The sequence below is a fragment of the Aptenodytes patagonicus genome, chromosome 12 (genome assembly GCF_965638725.1).
Source record: "Aptenodytes patagonicus chromosome 12, bAptPat1.pri.cur, whole genome shotgun sequence".
NCBI classification, from domain to species: Eukaryota; Metazoa; Chordata; class Aves; order Sphenisciformes; family Spheniscidae; genus Aptenodytes; species Aptenodytes patagonicus.
Window position 1 is genome coordinate 22,909,137 of NC_134960.1, and position 18,835 is coordinate 22,927,971.

Genomic DNA, 18,835 nt, shown 5'->3' on the forward strand with positions numbered 1-18,835 from the left:
CATGGGCAGGATGGGGGTTGGCTACCTGTGCAGGCAGTGGCACGGGAGTACCAATCCCGTAGTCGTCCTTTGCCTTGGTAGGAGAGGGTGCCTGACATGCTACTGGGAGATCAGCAGTTGGCCCCGAGCATGCCCCAGATGGTTTGATGCCAGGGTGTTTGCACACAGCTCTGCCATTTAATGGGGAGAGAACGCATAGCTGATCCCAGCTGAAGCCATACACTAAAATGCTGACAGACTGTTTGTCGAGACACAAACATTGGCAAATGGCCCCGCTTGCCATATACTTAGAGTCACGGCAGAGAGGGAGGGAACCCAAGAACAGGGCTGTCTCTGGCAGTGACTGAGAGTCCTCAAAGTGCAGTTCAGTGCATGTTTCTGGGAAGAGGGAAGTCACTTTCTCGGGAGACTTGAAGCACCCTTTTCCAAATGGGTGGAACTGGGATGCCCAGCTTCTTAAAATGAGGCTGGGGGGGGATGGGACCGCTGGGTACGTTCCTCGTGCGGCACAGTTTGGGGGATGGAGTATCCCACCTGTCCAGCCAGGGCGGTACCTCTTTGGTCCCTCAGGCTTGGCATGTTCAGTGGTACTTCTCCACAGAAAGCCAGACCGTCAGCATCTTGGATGTGCCAGAGATTCCTCTCCTAGCAGGTAATGCAGCATGCAGGGCTGCATTGGTGCTAGCTGTGCTCAGTGATGCGTGCCATTAGCTCTCCCCGCCTGGGGTCCCATGCACCAGAAAGGAGGGGATGGGAGTTGTGGAGAAGGTGACACTGAAAACACGAGTCAGAGCAGGGCAGCGTGGGGCAGGAGCCAGGGACCAGTGTTGTGCCCAGCGGGTGGGACAGGTCTGCTCACCTCAGGGTCAGGCGGGGACCCTCCCACACTTGTGCCATGAATTTACGGCAGTGCTGGGAAGGGAAGAATTGCCTCCAAACAGCACCTTCTGGCCTCTAGTGCATCCCCTGGGGTACCTGAGTTTGCACCCTGGGAAAGCCAGGTCACATTACCTGAGTTTTCAGCCCAGAAAAGCCAGCTCTCAGGCAGTCTAGGTGGCAAGAGGTTCCTGAAGGCACTGAGCTAGAGAGCTGCTGTTTACAGTTTCCCATCAAACTAGGGAAAACAAGCGTTGCTCGTATGCTGATCTAGCAGCCTTCATTTTGCCAGCAGGAGCCTTTTTGTCTCTCAGAAGATCCCCCTAGTTGGAAGAAACTTTTGAACCTAATTGTTAACCTGACTGGGCCTCAGCTCAAGATGACTGACTTCTGCAAAGAAGGAGTCCTGTGTTTACAGGAGCCCTGCCCTGCAAAATGCTGAATACTTCCGAGTGCAATAGGGTGGGGGACAGGGGCACCCAGAGAAAGGAAAACATGGCCCACGCGGGTGGGAGGCACCGAAGAAGAAGGGTAATGAGGAGGGGAAGGAACTATCACCTGGGAAGAATTACAAGCAGAGTAAGGCTTCTTCATTTATCTGGACACCACTCCGGGGCAGTGTGATGTTAAAGGAGTCCGTAGTTTTAAATACCACTGATGACCACATCAAAAACATCAAAATTTGGGGTCAAGGTTCAATGAACTAGGGAAGGACTCTTGTGGTTTGATCCTCTGCTTTGAGGATCACCCAACATGTACCTGCATCACAGCGAGGGTAGTAAAGATGCCAGGGAGTGTCCCTTTCACCAAGCTCCTGCGAAGAGGAGGGGGTCCCTGCAGAGCGTGGGGCTCAGCTCGGCTCAGTGACAGGTGGGCTGTGCACACCTCCGCTGGCCACCACTGCAATACTGCCCCGCTCCATGCTGCATCAGGCAGCGACACCAGTAGCCAGGCTGTGGCACCCACTGACACCCCAGCCTGCAGCACCATCAAGGACTGCTCAGGACACTCGCTTGGGGCTGCAAAGGCCTGGGAGAGCCCGATTAACTGCCTGCTTGGAGCAGCCATCCCCTAATATGCTCTGGCACTGCAGCCCAGGACTTTAAACTCAGTGCCTGCAACTGCACGGGAGGCTCAGCGAGGCAACGTCAAAGGTTGCGGGGCAGGGCTACCATCTCTCTTGTTCTGTGCTTCTTTCTGTTCTCTCCTGCGGCTTCGTTGGTGCTGCCATCTTCACAATATATGGTTTTTTTTTTTTAATTTTAAATCACATGATAGAAACGTTGGTCCCCTAAAAAGCAAAGAAAGTTCTTAGCTTGTGTGAGTTACCATGAAAAGCATGAAAAGGACTTGCACATAGGTGGAAAAATGCCTATCATGGTACTGAGGGGCAGCTACTCATCCTGTAAAATGTCAGAGCGTGTCACACAGGGATGCCCCAGTCCGGTCTCTGGGACAGTTGTCCAGCTAACTTGCACTGGGGAAAGTTCTGGAAGCTGGGTCCTGCATGACCTCCGGCCATCTTTCTCACCATCCCCTGTACTGGGTTTCAGATCCCTCGTGAATTCCCTGCCCATATCAAAAGAGGGAAGACGAAAGAGGCCAAGTGACTATTTCTTAACTCAATGTGAACGCCCCAGGCAGCAACCCAAGCAGCAGCTCGGCCGCCGCAGTGCCCAGCTCCCAGCGCACTCATCCTTGCCCTCAGTGTCCCCCTGCCCTCTCCTCTGCCAGGCTGCCTGCTCAGCCTCCACCCTGCGGCTTGCACATGCCAGCTGCTCACCCCCGACGTGCCAAGTGAGACCCCCGGCAGCCCCAGGAGGGGGAACGGGCTGCTAATGGAAACGTCTCGCTTCAGTGTGATCTCCCTGTCCTGAAACCCCCCAGAGACCTCTCTCCAGATTAACCTCATCCTGCTGATGCTGAGTTCTTCCTCCTGGTCCTGACCCCTTTCTCCCCACTTCAGAGGTTTCCCCGTGAGGTGTGGGGGTGTCTCTCATGGTGCCTTGCTGCAGCCTTTTGTGTGATCTCCCACATCGGCCTTCCCTCATCCAGAGGTTCAGGTTCTCCGGCGGCTGCATCCCCTCCTGCCGATGTGCCGGGTTCAGCGGCTGGCACCGCAGCCTCCCAGGGGATCTTGTCTCTTAGCAACGCTCCAGCCCAGAAGGTAGATGCTGAGCACACGTCTGGTCCATCAGTCCATGGGGCCTTCGTGCACAGGGCAGAGGGCAGCTGCTGCCTGGAGGGGAGCGGGCTGTGTCCCCCCTCGAACATGCCACCTCCTCTCTCCCCTGTCCCTGGGAAGCGGGCGAGCGGCACAGGAGGCTGAGCACCAATGTGGGGCACTGCAGCCCCGTACCCCTGCCCTGTGCTCCGGCCGATTGCAGAGCTCTCCGGAGCCCCTGCCCGCACCAGGGCCCTGCAAAAATCCCACCGCCCTGCCTGTCTTCTGCCACCGCTCCTCCACCACTAACAAGGCCCCGAGAAGGTGCTCAGACTGCCCCTGCCCCAAGAGAGCCGTGGTGGGGACGAGCACGGGTTCAAGCAGGCTGGGGGACCAGCGCTGCGGCTGCCCCCCCCGGGTTGGAGGGCGGTCCCCGTGGGCACATCCCCAGCCTGGGACCCGGTGGCGGGGTGGGCCTGGTGCTGCCAGCGCGGGGGGGGGGGGGGCGGGTGTGTGTGTGTGTGAAAACCGGTGGTACCTTCCTGACACCCCCCCCCACCTCGGTGAGAAAACATCTGCAGAGCCAAGAGCCCGGGTCCCTTTCGGGGGTCCCCACCCAGCGTCCTACTCCCACCCCCGGGTGACCACGGCGGGGGGGGTGGGGGCGAGCCCCACGCCCTGCCCACACCCCGGTAGCTTGTCCCACGCCCCCGGCTCGCTGCATCCTCCTGCCCCACGCCCCCCCCCCCCGCCCCGCTCCCCGCGGAGGCGGGCGCAACGCGGGCTCGGGCCGCCAGGGGGCGGCAAAGGGCGCGGCGGCGGCGGCGGAGGCCGCCGCCGCCGCGCCCTTTGCCGCCCCCTGGCGGCCCGAGCCCGCGCTGCGCCCGGGACGGAGGCCGGTCCCCGGTCCCCCGGGGGATGCACCGAGCGGAGCGGAGCGGCTTCCCCATGGCCGCACGCGTGTCCCGGGGGCCGGCGGCCGGCGCGGCGGGGACGCGGAAGAGGAGGCGGGCAGGGCGCGGAGGTACAGGGTAAGTGCGTGCACGCCCCCCCCCCCCCCCCCCTCCGTCCCCCTCCGTCCCCCCCCCGACACACGCGCCGGGGGGAGCATCTCCGGGAGTGGGAGCGGGCACGGCCCCTCGGGGTGAACGGTGGGCTCGGGGCGGGGGGGGCGGTTCAGCCCCCCGTGCCCCGTGCCAGAGGGATGGGTGCCCCCGGGGCTGTGTCATCCCCTGTATCAGCAGTAGGGTGCAGGACGGGCTGCTTAGGGTGTTGCGTGCACCCCTCTCTGCAAGCCGAGCAGTGCCCCAAGCTGGTGCGACCACCCCCAGGAACACCATCCTCTTACAAGTGGTGTTGCGTGAAGTGACACGCGCTGAGTTAGAAGAAGGGTGTCCTTCCCTGAGAGCCTCCGGGAAGGAGTATTGGGGGATTAAGCTTGTGCTCAAGTGGCGTCATGCTATCTCAAAGGGCTGCAATGCTTCTCAGGCTGTTCAGGGAAGGACTTGGTGTACGGGTTTTGTAGGATTTGAGGCCTGGCGGAGGGTTTGCTGCAAGGATTTTTCTGCTCTCAGGTTCCTGGCCAGCTGCTTCCTTGTTCAGTGCCTCTCCAGCTTTCTTCCGTGTAATGGAGCAGGCTCAGCTGGGTGGCAGAAACCTCCTGTCAGCCACCATCCAGTGATGTGTAAGACATGAGCCAGAGAAGCAGCATCCCTGCCAGGCTCTAAGCAGCGTTCCTTTGCTTGGACATGGGCAAGAGGCACTGGGCTTGCTGTAATTCCCTGATGTAGAGGGAAGGCTGAGAAGCAGAATTAAAAAGGTGTGACGTGGACAACCCCATTCAAGCTGACTTACAGGTCATCTTGGTCTGATGGACAAGAATTGCACTGTGAAGGTTTCAGGCCTTTCTTGGCAAGCAAAGTTAGTAGCCTCTTGGCAAAGTTGCAGGCATAGGATGCTGTCTCTGTGGGACAGGGAGCTCTTGCTATGAGGAGCAGTCTTCTAGTGCTACTAAATGTCTTCAGCCTCAAGTTCATTGTCAGTCCCTCTGGGTAGTGCTCGTAGGAGGAAAGCAGACCTTGCCTGTTGATTAGAGTTGCGTGCATCTGCTTTCACCTCTTTGTTGACATACTTTGAGGGAGATAGAGGGCAGGTCTATGGGTATCAGAATATTTGATAAATTAGGTTGCTTCTCTGAAATATCTTTTTTTTTAATTAAAATAAAGGAAAATGTTTATCACATCTTCAGAACTAAGTTCTTGTTTGTGAATTTGAGATGATTCCTCAGTTAGAAATGCCTTTGCATAGGATGAAAGATGCTGTGGAGTGAAAAAATCATTGTCTCAAAGTGAGTACTTCTGGTTCTTTCTGCCTGGCAAAAATTGGCATCAGAATGGCAGGAAAAGGGGAGAAATGGTTTCTGGGCTAACTGTGAGGGAGGCGGCAGTTCTGGGGTTGTTGCCTGGGCTGGCAGAGGTGGGATGTGATGCGGTGGCCTTGAACAGCCAGCTTGTGCACCTACAGTCAGCTTCTGCAGCTCAGAGCCGGCTTCAGCCGGCGTCCTGCTGTTGGTAAACCAAATTTCATTGTTGTGTGAGGCCAAAGGCATTGTCCCATCACCATTGCTGGCACCACGAATGGGACTCAGGCAGCCCTGGGCTGGAGGTGGTGGTCTCTTCTGGCCCAGTGTTTCCTATCACCCCTGGCCTTTCCCCATCCAGCAGTGTCGCTCACCATCCCGGACTGCTGTCCCTGGGGAAGGACCATGACATCTGCTACAGCACAGGGCAGGCAGGCCACCTTCCTCCTTACAGCTGCCTGAATCTGCCCTGCCTGATCCATAAAGGCAACGACTCCTTCTGCCCCAAATGCCTTGTCCTCTCTTGAAGACAAGTGCTAGCAAGCAGCCACTGTAACAGCCCTAGCAAAGACTAGAGAAACCTTTCTCCACTTCTCGGCTTTGTCCTGGGCTGGTGTGCAAACTCCCCTAGCCCAGAGCGAGTGGCTGAGCAGCTGAATTCAACGCAAGGCAGTTAAAAGGCCATGGTGGGTGACTGACAATTTCGAGGTTAAAAGGAAGGTGACATGGGGATACTTGCAAAACGATCTCGATGGCTTTTCTCAGGGTGGGCTCAGCTCTCAGGTTAGACCAGAAACACTCACCTCAGTTTAGGGTCTGCTGAGGGGGCTGCCGTGGCTCACACCTAAGTTCACGGCTACCCCGGACTGCTTTTTGCAAGTCTGAGTTTAAGAAAACAAACCACACCCGGCAGGGAGACCTTTCTCTGGAGGGGCTTAAAGCTTTCTGCAAAGGGACCTGGGACCTGGATGGTTTCCTACTGCCTCCTTTGAAAGCAGCAACAAGAAGGAACAGGATTTTGAATGGTGTCCTGAGACCTGGTGCTCCGGGTTTCCGTTCCAGCACGGGGTCCTAAGCCAAGAAAACTGCCTGTCCTGCCAAGGCTGGGTAGGAAATTCGGCCCTGGAGCAGTCAGTCAGAAGCATGGCATTAACTCCTCTCTACAAACAGCAGTGAGGCTCCTTTGATGAGCATGCTATCTGCGGCATTTACTTTCTTGTTTCTTTTTGAAAGACCCATCACGCCTGGCTTAGCTGCAGCCTGCTGGCTGGCTGGTGGGCTGCGGAGCTTTTGAAGATGCTAATACAAGCTCAGTGATGATCCTTAATCACTTCTTTATCATGTCCTCTCTGAACAGTGCTCTGCTAGTGGGCTGAAAGCCTGGCTGGGGGAAAGGCGCCGAGGTGCAAGGAGACGAGCAGAGGTAGGTGGGTTTGAGCCAGCGGAGGGCATGGCCTTGGCAGCAGGGAGCCTCAGAGCAGTTTACAAGCATTAAACTTGTTCTGGCACGTCAGCGGTCAGGCACATCGGGAATCTTCTTACATTTTCTCTCTTGGTAATAATTTCTTGCAAAACCCTGGGTTTAGCAGATCCGGTAGAAGGGATCAGCTGTTAGGTTTGGGCACGCATATCCCACAGGCTCCTGGGGGCAGGATATTGCTTCTGGTAGGCAGGTAGACTGACTGTCAGCAGCAAGTCTAGCAGTCATCTCAGAGAGATGGAGAGCCTCTCTGCTTTGATTGAGGACTGCTCATCCCGGCTGCTTGCCTGAACATACTACATGTCTGTACTTTAGCTGTCTCCCGTCAGGTTAGACCTGTGCGTGGACAAGCTGCCTCCTCTGTATTTGCTCCTCCTGCTGTGGTGACCAGATGTCCTACTCTTTAGTGATGTTGTCCTACTTTCAAGTAGGACAAGTTCTATTTTTGCCTGGCCCAGAGCGTTGGACTGTCCTTTGTTGTGACTTTGCCTTTCTACGTGTCCTGTGCCTGGCTTTCCTGTGGCAGAGGTAGAAGATCTGCAGGTCGCGGTTCCAAGCAGTACAAGCTGTTTTCCTTTGCTCTGTTTCCTGGGGGAAGCACTTGGGACCTTGCATAGCAATCAGCCTTGAGGACAGGGTGCGGGCTCGGGGGCCCACTGCACTGGTTTGAGCCTGCCTCCTTAAAGATGATTAGATGCTGAAGGTCAGGGAAGGGTCAGGCTTCCAGCATGCTTTAAGGGTTTGGATGTCCTTGCGCTGGCTGGCAGTCATGTGAAGGTGGTCGTTCTTGTTTGCATGTCTTGTCTTCAAGCGCCAGCACTCCCAGGATCTGGAAGAGATGTCTGAGCAGAGAAGGAAAGAAGGACTTTCAGGGCTGAGAGTGAGCTGGGGACGGGACTGGAGCCCTGTCCTGTAACTGAAAACAAAAGGCAGGTTGAAGCCTAGGTACTGCAGGGAACCAACTTCCAACTCACAAGCCTTCCTCTGAAAATACCTTGCCTTTGGCTTGCCAGCCCCTGCTAACACTGATCACTGACACTTCCTAACCACTAGTTCGTTTACCCTTTGACTTTAGTTTGAAAGCAGTAGCTTCTTGTTCAAGCCAGCCGTGACATGCTGAGGTCTGCACTCCTGAAGGGTCTCTGAGCTACCCGAGGTGGACCTCAAGTGTCCTGGCGTGGCTGCAAGGCTGTGGTCATGGAAAAAGGCAGGGGAGCTGGAGTCCCCTGCCAGGTAGGCTGTGCCGTAGCAGGGCTGGGAGGGAGCACGCAGGGTGGAAGCTGAAGGCCGATGAGCTTTGGACCAGTGCTGCAGTTTATTTATGGCCTGCTTAGCAATCTCAGGCAGGCAGCGTGGGTTAAGGCATCTCCTGTCCTGGATTGACAGTACAGATCCAATTAGCCATGAAAGCCTCTAACTATTTGTCCTGAATTGCTCCAGTGGTAACCAAGGCTCTGCTATCTCCTCCTTTTGTCTGTGTCCCAGCTGGAAATGCCCCAGTGTCCCTGCATCTAGAGCAGCAAGTGTGATGTGTGAGCAGAGTCAGCACAACCTAATCAAAGGAGACAGGCCCCCTGGGTTAATGAGGGGATGGACCTGCTTCATTAACTTTGGGGAGCTCTCTAAGCCCTGTCCTGAGAGACAAAGGACTGAGATTACGTGTGGCTAAGATAAGGCTCACGTGATGAATTGCTGTAGTGGGAGAGCTGGATGGAGGGGCTGCAGACCATGGAGAGGGAGCGGGGTGTCTGTCAGAAAGGATTTGAAAGCAGAAAGTCCCTCGTATCTGTGCAAGGCAGGCACGTCCCTCGCTGAGTGCAATGTCTATGCCCAGACCAGGTCGCTTGTTCCCATGTTTCATTCCTCCCTTTGAAGCCGTACTGCCGGGAGGGTGCTCAGGGGTCAGAGATAACAAATGCTGCCCTTGCTCTGCCTGTTCTCTGCCACCCTTGCTGCTGCTGGCTCTCCAGAAGGACACCTTATCTGCGTGAATGGCGTGTTCTCCTCCAGCCCCAGTGCTTCAGCCCCCAACCCTCCTTGCTGCTCGTCTGTGCCTGGTTCATCAGCGACCCAGCGCAGAGGGAGCAGTTGGCTCAGCCTCTGGCAGACTGCAGCGTATCAAACCCATGGAGCTGACCGTCCCGGAGAAATGACCCTAGCTCTTTGGGAGAGAAGCTGGGTCTCTACAGCTTGGCCAACCCAACAGCGTTGTTGCAGGTTGGCAGCTGAGAGGGAAGTCATGGGCACGAGGTGGGGTTACACAAGTAAGGCCAGAGGACTTCTTTTTTTCCAGACATGCATGCTAAGTTGCAGCTGTGGATTCTCAACTGCAAAACTATTTTAAGGTGAAAAAAGCTTTGCAGGACACTTATGGCATCCTCCCGCTCATTCTGGGTGCTCATTGTGCAAAAGAGGAGTCTCAGCCGTCTGCGAGAGAAAATGTGTCATTTATGTTCTTACTAACCTTAACTCTGACCTAAAATGACAGCGAATAGCTCTCAGATGAGACAGGGCAGCCAGCCTTGGTTTTAAAGCAGAATTTTTACACAAATAATATTCAGCTCCTGTATGAGGAGTCAGCTGAGTCCTTCCACCATTGTTTCCAGGTCACAGGGTCCCCCCAAAATGGGTTTTACATCATCACCTTGAGATGCTGCCTGACGGCAAGTCACGGCTTTGCTCATCACGTGCACGTTTTCTCTTTGTGTGGACGTATGAGGCCAGTCCTGCAACAGACCCTGCCGGTGACATGACTCTGCCCCTGAGCCCGAGAGGAAGGGACAGGGGGAGAATCGGCAAGGGTGCCCACCCTGGGGGAAGCTGGGAGCTGTTCACAGGCATCCCTGGTGGGACCCAGGTTGCTGGAGCGCTGAATGCGTCTCCCTGACCTCCAGCCAAGGGACGTTCAAACGGGACCCGTCTCTGCCAGGGCCAGTGCCCATCCAGCAGGGCTAGGAAGCAGCTGACACATCCTTCAAGCCTCTTGGTGTCCTTCCCCTGCAGGCCAGAGGCACGTCTGCCAAGTTCAAACCAAAGAGCTTCCTCCATACAAATGGGGACGGGGCTGGGGGGGGGCGGGCTGTTAACATACAAAAACTGTTTCTTTCTTGCCCACTTGGAAAGTGGAGCTATTGAATTTTAAGCAGCAAAGACAAAACTCTGCTGAAGAGGCCTCTTCTGTGCTTGCTTGGTGAAATCACTGATCACAGTGGTGGGGCGGTCCAGGAAGATGCCAGGCTTGGCCTTATTAATGACTCTGTTGTTGTCTGCTCTAGTTTGTTGGTCTTCGCTCTGGGAGACGGTTTGCCGAAGCTGCAACTATTTTCCCCAGAGAAGCTTCCTTGCGAGCTGTCCCCGTGGCGGGGGCTGTTCCTCTGCGTGGCTGGTCTTCACAATGCCGGCTCTCGGACCAGCCCGTGGAGTGGCGCTGGCCTAACGGGCTGACCTGCAGTGCTCTGGGGACCTCCTTTATGGCCACAAAAACCTGAACTTGCGGGTGGAGGGGGCATAGGCGAGAGGAGACAGAGGCTCTTTGTTCCACCAGGAGCTTTTCCCCTCTGGCTTTTAAGGGTGCCCAGCCTCGCAGCTCAGTATCCCGAGGAGGAGCACCCGCTTCTCCTGCCGAGGTCTCTGCTCTCTCCAACAGCACCGATTTGGCTGGGCTGGGGACGCAGTAGCAGCTCGACTCATGTTTTTCATCCAGCACTTTGGCCATCCAGCAAAGCAGCTGTGCAGTTGCTCTGCCCTGCACACCTCCTGTTTCCCACCCCAAGCTCAGAGCATCGGACCCTCTTGCCTGCATTTTTCTCCTTGAACCACTTAGTTTTAAAATAGAGCAATTATATTCCTTCAGAAAGGAGCTTATTCGCTCCAATCTAGGGCAGTTTGACAGTGCAGCAGCCTGCGCAGCACTTTTTGGGAGCACGGTCGTGTTCCCAGCATGGGTGCCCAGCACGGCTGTGCTCAGCAGCAAGGGGGGTCGCATCTGTGGCTTAGGAGGAGGGCTGGGTCAGTGGCTCAGGGTCTGAGAAGGGGCATTACTGGGGCTGAGCGGTGCGAGTCCTTGGTCCCGGTCTTTTCTTTGTAACCGCACACATGTCAGAGGGGTGCAGGCTTGGCTTCTTGGCAGCAAGGCCAAGACATGAATGATCCCAAGGCTATCTTCTGCCAAGGGTCACAGCCCTACCTCCATGGCCAAGCCCTGAGGGATCTCTGGATGGGGAAGCTTACCTTGTCCCTGGGTCTATGTGATAAGAAAATACAGATACTCAGACTTTCACCTGCATCTATATCAACGAGTGATGGATCTGCGGGGCTGGCAGGAGCTTTGGGAGGTGTCCTAGACCATGCTCGCACCTGAAGATTGGACCAGTTCTTACGTAGGTTGTTGCCAACAGAGGCTTCTCCAACCTGCTCCTAAAATCCCTGCCCGTGACCCCTATCTCTTTTAAAAAATGGAGAGTTGGCTGTAATTTGGGGTGCATAATTGCTTCTGGGATTAAATGCTCGAAATTTAAGAGGTCCTTTGCAGAAGCTTGTTGTAGTGATGGGTTCGGCGACGGAGCAGATTCTACCAGTGTCAGCTGCCGCACTGGCAGTGGTGGGAAGGGTTTACGTTCCCACATTACGTAGATCGCCTAATCTCCTCTGTCTTGGGATCCTTCTGCTGTCTCACAAGTCTACGCCCAGCTGTTGTTTAATTAAAAAATAAGCAGACATGTATTCACAAGGAAAATGAAGCTGTTTTATTCTTTATGTGTCCTTGATGCTCTCCTGACATCTTGTCTGGGGACAACAGCTCTAAGCCTTGAATTTGATTTTTTGTCTTGCAAAGCCGATTGTTTTAATTGGGAACAAAGCCACGGAACAGCGGATGTCCCATGACAAGCAGACTGGCCATGGTGTTAGAGAGGAACGATGCCTTCTTTCCCCTTTGCACTGCCCGATGGGCTGTGAGGTTCAGGTAATGTGGCTGTAGTTCATGTTCAGTTTCATCTTTTGAGTGACTGCATACAGCTTTGTGTACCTGTGCTAAACCAGCCTTGACCCTAACCATAGCCCATGTTGTGCTGTGAAATATGGTCAGGATGGTCAGGAGAACCAAAAAAAGATCTATGTGTAATGCATCCAAGGTCACATGGAAAGGCAACATTAGCTACTGATGATTTCTAGTGTAGTAGAGAAGAAGAGCAAGCTGACTAGAAGCTGGAGGCTAGGAGTATAAGGCATGCCTTTATAACAGAGGGTATTTGACTACAGACACAAGACCAGACTGCTTGTCTTTTGGCTGAGCTTTGTGTCCTTTCAGTGAAGCTGGAGCTACAACTTGCATCCTAGAAGTTGAGGACCTACAGAGGAATCCCAGATGAGCTCTGAGGTACCACTCAATACATCCATCTGGGCTTGACAAACCTTGAGATGCCAAAGCATGGGAGGAGACTGCAGGGGTTTCCATATTCCCTGAGTCAACAGAGCTTCTCCATCCAGTGGCTTTGGATGAAGCATGGAAGAAAAAAATTAAAAGGCAAATTTTCAAAGGTTGGAGAAGTTGAATCTCCTTCATTAAAGCATTGTAAAGCACTGCTATCATCAAGCCCACCCCAAGTGGCTGTCTTAAGCCAAGCTTGGGAGCTCTTCTGGGTGGGGACCCAAGGCTACCTGATACACAAGGCCCAAGCTCCATGGACACCCCCTCAGTGGATCAGCTGGGGCAGGGTTTAAGGCATGGCCCAGCTGAGGAAGAGTTTCTCCTGGGGGACAGACAAACCAGGACAGGACTTGGCTGCTTTGGACTTCCCCCGCACGAGTGCCAAGCTTTCACCCTCAGATCATAGACTCCTCAGATGCTCTCAGGGTTCAACCTACCAGCTTTGTACACTGAATTACTCCATCACTACGGAGCAAACGCAGTGGTACAGATCCAGCCAGGGCTGCCTGGAGGCAGATTAGTATCACTTTTACTTGGCGTCTGCCATCTATAGCATCTTTGACCAAGGCGGAGGAGTGTTCATGGATTAAGCTCCACTGCACTCCGACACTGGGTAAACTCAGTGATAGTGTGTATTTTTCATACTGGAAATTGAGATTTGCAGAGGTGAAGTGAGTTGGTGAAGGAAGTCAGAGCTGTGGGGAGGGAGAGGAGAAGAACCCAGGAAAGCTGTAAAGCTGCCATTTTAATTTGCTGTATTGTACCCTGAGAACATCATCATTGCTGGAGCTACCACCCCAGCTGTTGATCTAGTGGGAGCTGCTGGAGATTTGCAAGTAGAAGAGCTTTAAACAAGGGACAATGCAGGTTGAACCTGAGACCCCATCAGATTCTTCTTCTCTTGGTCCCTGATCTACCAATAGGGCCCTCTTCCATTTTGCATATAACATGACCTGTTGTATAAATATTTAGTCACTCTGTTGGGAACATTAATTATAAATGGAGACGAAGCTTTTGAAAGCTGCCTGTAGGTCTGTGCACCCAATTTCCATTAATTTTAATGAGAACCAGACATCCAAATCCCATTCGGTGGCTTTGAGCATCTCAGGCAGGAAGCTTCATCTGACACCCCCCCTTCTCCCCACTCTGCAGTTTAAGCGTGAGATTTGCAAATACGTTACAAATCCTGCAGATTCCTGAGTCACCCTTGTGCCGTGCCATTGTACTCTGCTGAGGATGGTTGGCTGGTAGCTTCAGAAGTATTTATAATAAGTTCATTTAATCCATCCTGTTCTTTTCCTCTGCACCCCCTCTCCTCCCCCCCCAGCACTTTGAAACAGCGATGCCTGAATGAACCCCCAGCCTGCGTGGTTTTTGACAGAGAAGCTTTGATGCTTGAAAATGACAGCTGCGCCGAGCAGGTCTGAAATGAATGATTGAATTATCTGACTGATTAAAAATGTGCTGTGGCTTGGAAGATCTGACAGCAAGTATTCACTTAGGCAACGGGCATGAAAGAGAGAGCACGTGCACATAGGGGGTGTGTTTGTGTGTGTTTGTGTGTGCATTGAAAAAAACAGCCAGTGAAATGCGACAAACACCCAGAGCTGCTTGGAGCGGCGGCGTCTTAAGCTCAGCATCCTTTCAAAAGCTCCAAATCTTCTCCGCGATACTCAGCAAAAGCTAAAACTCAGCGTGGTTGTGGAGATAATGATTATTTAGACAGACGTCAGCAGTGGTTTAGGGAATGGAAATTGAGTTAAAAGGTAGTGCAGGCTGGGGAACTACTTAACTGCGTCTCAGTCCCATACCGACCTGTGGCTGAGGAATGATAAACTCTCATTGAAAACACGGTTCCTGTCCTCTGTGCTACAGATGCGTGCTCATGGTATGGAGTGTCCCCAGGGATGCCAGCTCTACGGGAACGTGCCCTGTGATTGAGATTTTTGAAAAACTTGAGCCCCGATGAGATTATCTGTAAATGGCTGGAAGGATGGAGAAAGGAAGCTTGATTATGACTGTGCCCTTGATGCCGTCAGTGATGGCAACAGCAGATGTGTTAATACATGAGGGACAGTAACGGCCTTTCCAGACCTATCTCAGCTTCCTTCCCAATCCCCATCTAGTGAATTGTCCCTTCCCGACGCCTCACAGAAATTCAGCTCTGCTAGAATGTAAGCAAAATATCTGGAAGTGAAACGAATGAAATAAATTATATTAAAAAAATGTTTCTTTGCAAATGAAACGTATTTTGTCAGCTCAACCATTTCACAGCTTCCTGTGGGAGTTTCACCCAGGGAAAAAATCAGGTCGTAAGGGTTACAACTGCAGTTCTTCATTGCAAATGGTCTTGTTCTGATAGTTTACTGAAATTGATTTTTTCCTAAATTGTTTAACTGCTCTTCATCTCCCTACTTGCAGAAGATCACTACCTTACCCTGACTCCTAGCTCAAAAGGGATGAAACATTGGGCTATAACTAACTGCTTTATCAGAAATAGTTTTGGTTTAGTCTCTCCGTCCAGCCACTGAATAATTTGTTCTTTGCCCCGTCCAGTCCATTAGCTGCAGTGACGTTAGGTGTCTGTAATGGCTTCAGCCATACAGTTTCATGTTCCCTGTCCCAGTTCCAGTGGTCATTTCAGCAAGATTAAATGCTACAGCTACAATAGTCCTAAGGGCACACATAGCTAATGGTAATTCACTGACATCTGTGTTGTCTCCCCATCAGCATCCCAACATGTCCCTCTTATTGAATCCACTTTAGCAACCCAGGAACACTCGGAGCAGGGAAGATGCTGAGATCCTCCTCGCAGAGGTTCATGTAGCTGCAAGCCTCATTGTTGCTATTTGTCCCACTGCAACCCAACACCTTCCCAGATGTGGGGGCCCCACACCCTCTGGGCTTCTGTTCCCCATATCTTCCAGCCAGACCCTATCTCTTGAGCTTAAATGAAACATCAGATCATTTAAATGTCCCATTCCATAATCTGAAAACTTACATTTAGAGACAATATAATGTAAAACAGGTTTATCATTCCAAAATTTGTTTTTAACCCCCCTTCCCCTATCCCCAGTCTTTGAAAATCAGAGCCAGAGCACCTGGCTGTGGCCCCTAAGTTGCATTCAGACCGACAATCTCCACATGCCCTAAAGGTGAGGGTAGATGACTGGGCCAACATCCACAGTTAGAGAGGCAATGCTCCCCCGGTATGCGGATGGTGTAGCTTACCTTGGCCAGACTTTTCTGCCATCCTTGGTCACTATACCTGATCCTACAGGCTGAGCAATCCCTGGCCTGGAAGAACCAGGGCCAGGGCTCTCTTCCCACTGCTGAAGCATTTTCTCTTTCCCTGTCTCGGGTTGTCTCAGGTAACAGCAAATTCCCCCTCCTCTGTTCTCTGCTCCTTCACGTCAGTGAACCTGCCCACAGGCAGCAAAATTACTCCTCATGCCCTCCACCCAGCTTCAGGCTGTGTCCAAGCCCCAAACAAGTGTAAGATCGGAGCAAAACCCTCTTCAATATCCGCCGCCATGCTGCGTCCAGGGCTGTCAGCCCAGCACGTGAGACACGCCAAAAGGAGCGAGAGCCCAGGCAGGCTGAGGTGGAATCACTGCACTTTGGCAAGAGAAAACCTCCCAGAGATGTCAGGACCCTACACAACCTGACTGATGTGAGGAAGCGTAAATTATGTCTCTCTGCAGCTGCCGCTCCCCAGCCTCCTCCCTGCACTGTGGTCACAGATGACCAGGAGTCAGCGCTGAGTCCTGGGCAGCTCAAAGCAAGTCCAGATGATCCAGTCGGAGTGTGTCTGTCTCTGGGTAGACTGCCTGCCCAGGGGGACTCTTTCATCCATGAGGCAGGACGCAGAGTCTGCCATGATGGGCTGCGAGGATGTTCTGAAGGCAACCGCAGTATTCAGGGTGCCGGTGCTGGCAGGAGTCCCTAGCAGAGGTGGACCTAGCAAATGCCTTAGGTTAAAGAAGGAAGGTGACTCCTCTGAACAACGAATCAGGTTTGGCCGTCACAGCAAACAATTAGATCTGTGTAATTCTATGAACAAAGTTATCGGTAGCACCTTTATATGCATCTGAGCTTGAAATGTGGAGAAGTGAGTAGAAAGGAGATTGTGCAGTCATCCCATACATCAATGCCACGTGCCTGGGCATTAAATGGACATCAGAAATTCTCATTTCCAAAAATAAATTGGACATCCTGGATGATACTGAGACACGCTGACACAGGTCTGAATCACAGGAGACCCTGGTCACCCAGGGCTGGCAGGACAGAGAGATGGAGATGAGACCTTCGTAGGAATCCAAGAGCCAAGCGGTGTCGGGTACGTGGAGAAAGCCATGCTCTGCCTGGCACATCCCACATCTGGCTGGTGGAGACCACGCTGGAAATCCTGGTGAGCTGGGGAGGTGCCACTGTGCAGGGCTTGCTGGAGATGCAGCAGGGCTTTGCCTCCCTGGGACAGCACTCGGGCGAAGCAGCACTTAAGGGGTACATGCAGACAGCAGTGGTGGAGCTGTGGGCACCTCTCAAAGTTGCTTTCCATTGGGTAAAGGGAGTGGATTTGCTAACAGAGCCTGATAACCCGTAGCCTTTTCGCCTCCAAATCGTCAGCCTTTCCTGCAACACTGTCCACATGCTTGTCCTAATGTACAGCCAAGGGCTGCTCTTCCATTCAGGTTCAAGTTGATCTGCCCCAGCACAGATGTATCCCTGCAGACTACCAGATCGAACTAGGGGGCTGGACAAATAGCTTCCCTAAACAGCTTCATAACAAAGTGAAAGAAAATCCATGTTTGCAGAACAGCTTTTCAGCCTCAGGGATAGATGCTGAAGGACTCGTGCTGCTGTCAATAACACAGCCCCAGAGTTTCTAAAAATGACGGATTATAATTTTCTGTTACCAAAAGTAATGCAGTGAATTTGGTCTAATTCTGCATCAGACCTCAATCCAACAGATAAAGGTGAATTGATTACTGAACTCAGAATTAATGGTTGCTTAAACGACACAATTGCATTTGTTATGAGCAGAATGTAATACTAAATTGATAATACATATGCAAGGCACTTTAAAGTGGTAAATTTTCCTCAGTTGAGAACAATTACAAGCAAGAAATGATTGGAGGAAAAACTGAGACAAAATAATGTGTGTTGTAAATGAGGGTTGTTTAAGAAAACTTTGATAGATGCTGTCTCCTCCACAGCATGCACACAATTTTGCAGTCATCAAAGATATTCTTAGCTAAGAATCTATCATTGTTAAGGAAGAGAAAAGCAGAAATAATAATGGTAATAAAAAACCCAAATAGAAAAAGAAGGGATTCGGTAACAAAAGCTATGAATTAACTGTTATGTAATGCAGAGACCTGGAAGGCTAATTTGAAAGAGCAGTCAATGAAAATTATGTTTACTAGCATTAAGGACTGTAAGAGAGTGTGCATGTATGTGTATTTATATGTGTGTATGTCAGGAAGAAAAGAAATGCTGCGTGTTGTTTTTAGATGAAGGTGGTAAAAGAGTCTGCCCTGATACTGCAAAAAAAGAAGTGTCCAGCCAAAGATTCATAGCTCTGGAGAAAAGCAATCTGATGGGTTCGTGTCTTACAGAGATGATGGAAAGCTGCTTACTCCAGTAGTAACCAGGCAGCATATTAAATGGCAACTGGTAAACTGAAATGTTTGTACATATCTAAGACTAGAAAAAATACATTGAACAGTTTCATAAGACATGGCTGAGACATCCTTTTAGGGTGTTGATACTTCATGTATATTGTTACCTGGGGTGTTGGGGTGTATTTGCACCTCAAATTAGTCAGACAAAATAGGATGACATTTGTTTAGGTGAGATGATGAATGGCAGAGCGGGGGAGACTCATTGCACTGGAATATAATAAAACATGGAAGAGATGCTGCAGACCCCTTGTAGCCAGAAGAACAGCAGACTCCCTGCTGGGCCTCTCAGAGTTTCCTCAGATCAGTTGCTGAGGATACGGTTTTCATACACTAAAAGTTAGTGAAATTAGGACAAGTCAGATGCTGAGATTGGTCAGGTCTGCTTGGGGAGCTGATTTTATGTCAACAGTGGGCTCTCAGGAAGACAAATGCAAATTCATACACCCAGGAACCCCCACGAGCAGAGGGAAGATGGTGTTTTGGAGGACAGTGACTCATCTGAAAGTTGACATGCAGGAAGATAGAGAGTGAACAGAGTGATCATCCAGCAGCATCAGTCTTGCCTTCTGCCAAAACCTGAAATGCCAGGAATGATGTCTCCCATATTCCAGGCTGGGATTTCCCAGGCAGAAATGCCTACACTGGGCAGGGGATCAAAAACACCAGAGCTCATCAAGATTTCTTTTGCATGTGCGAGAGAGGTGACTAATCCTCGCACAGGAGATTCGTGCCGTGCACAGTGTCGTCTCGGGACTTCCAGAGGGCACTGGAGATCGCGGTGGCTGTGCTGGGCAATGGCCAGGCTGGTACTCAAGTCTGAGTCCTGGCCCAGCACCCAGAA

The 18,835-nt window shown here is 52.2% G+C and overlaps 1 protein-coding gene across 2 annotated transcripts in view; it reads left to right on the plus strand.

Annotated features, from left to right (window-relative positions):
* The first annotated feature begins 3,957 nt into the window (after positions 1 to 3,957).
* PSD2 (pleckstrin and Sec7 domain containing 2) overlaps positions 3,958 to 18,835 on the plus strand; it is a 92,779-nt gene continuing 77,901 nt past the window's right edge. For both annotated transcript variants that reach the window (XM_076350133.1, XM_076350134.1), the window contains exon 1: positions 3,958 to 4,071. The gene's annotated coding sequence lies outside the window, so the exon portion shown is untranslated. The remainder of the gene's footprint in view (positions 4,072 to 18,835) is intronic.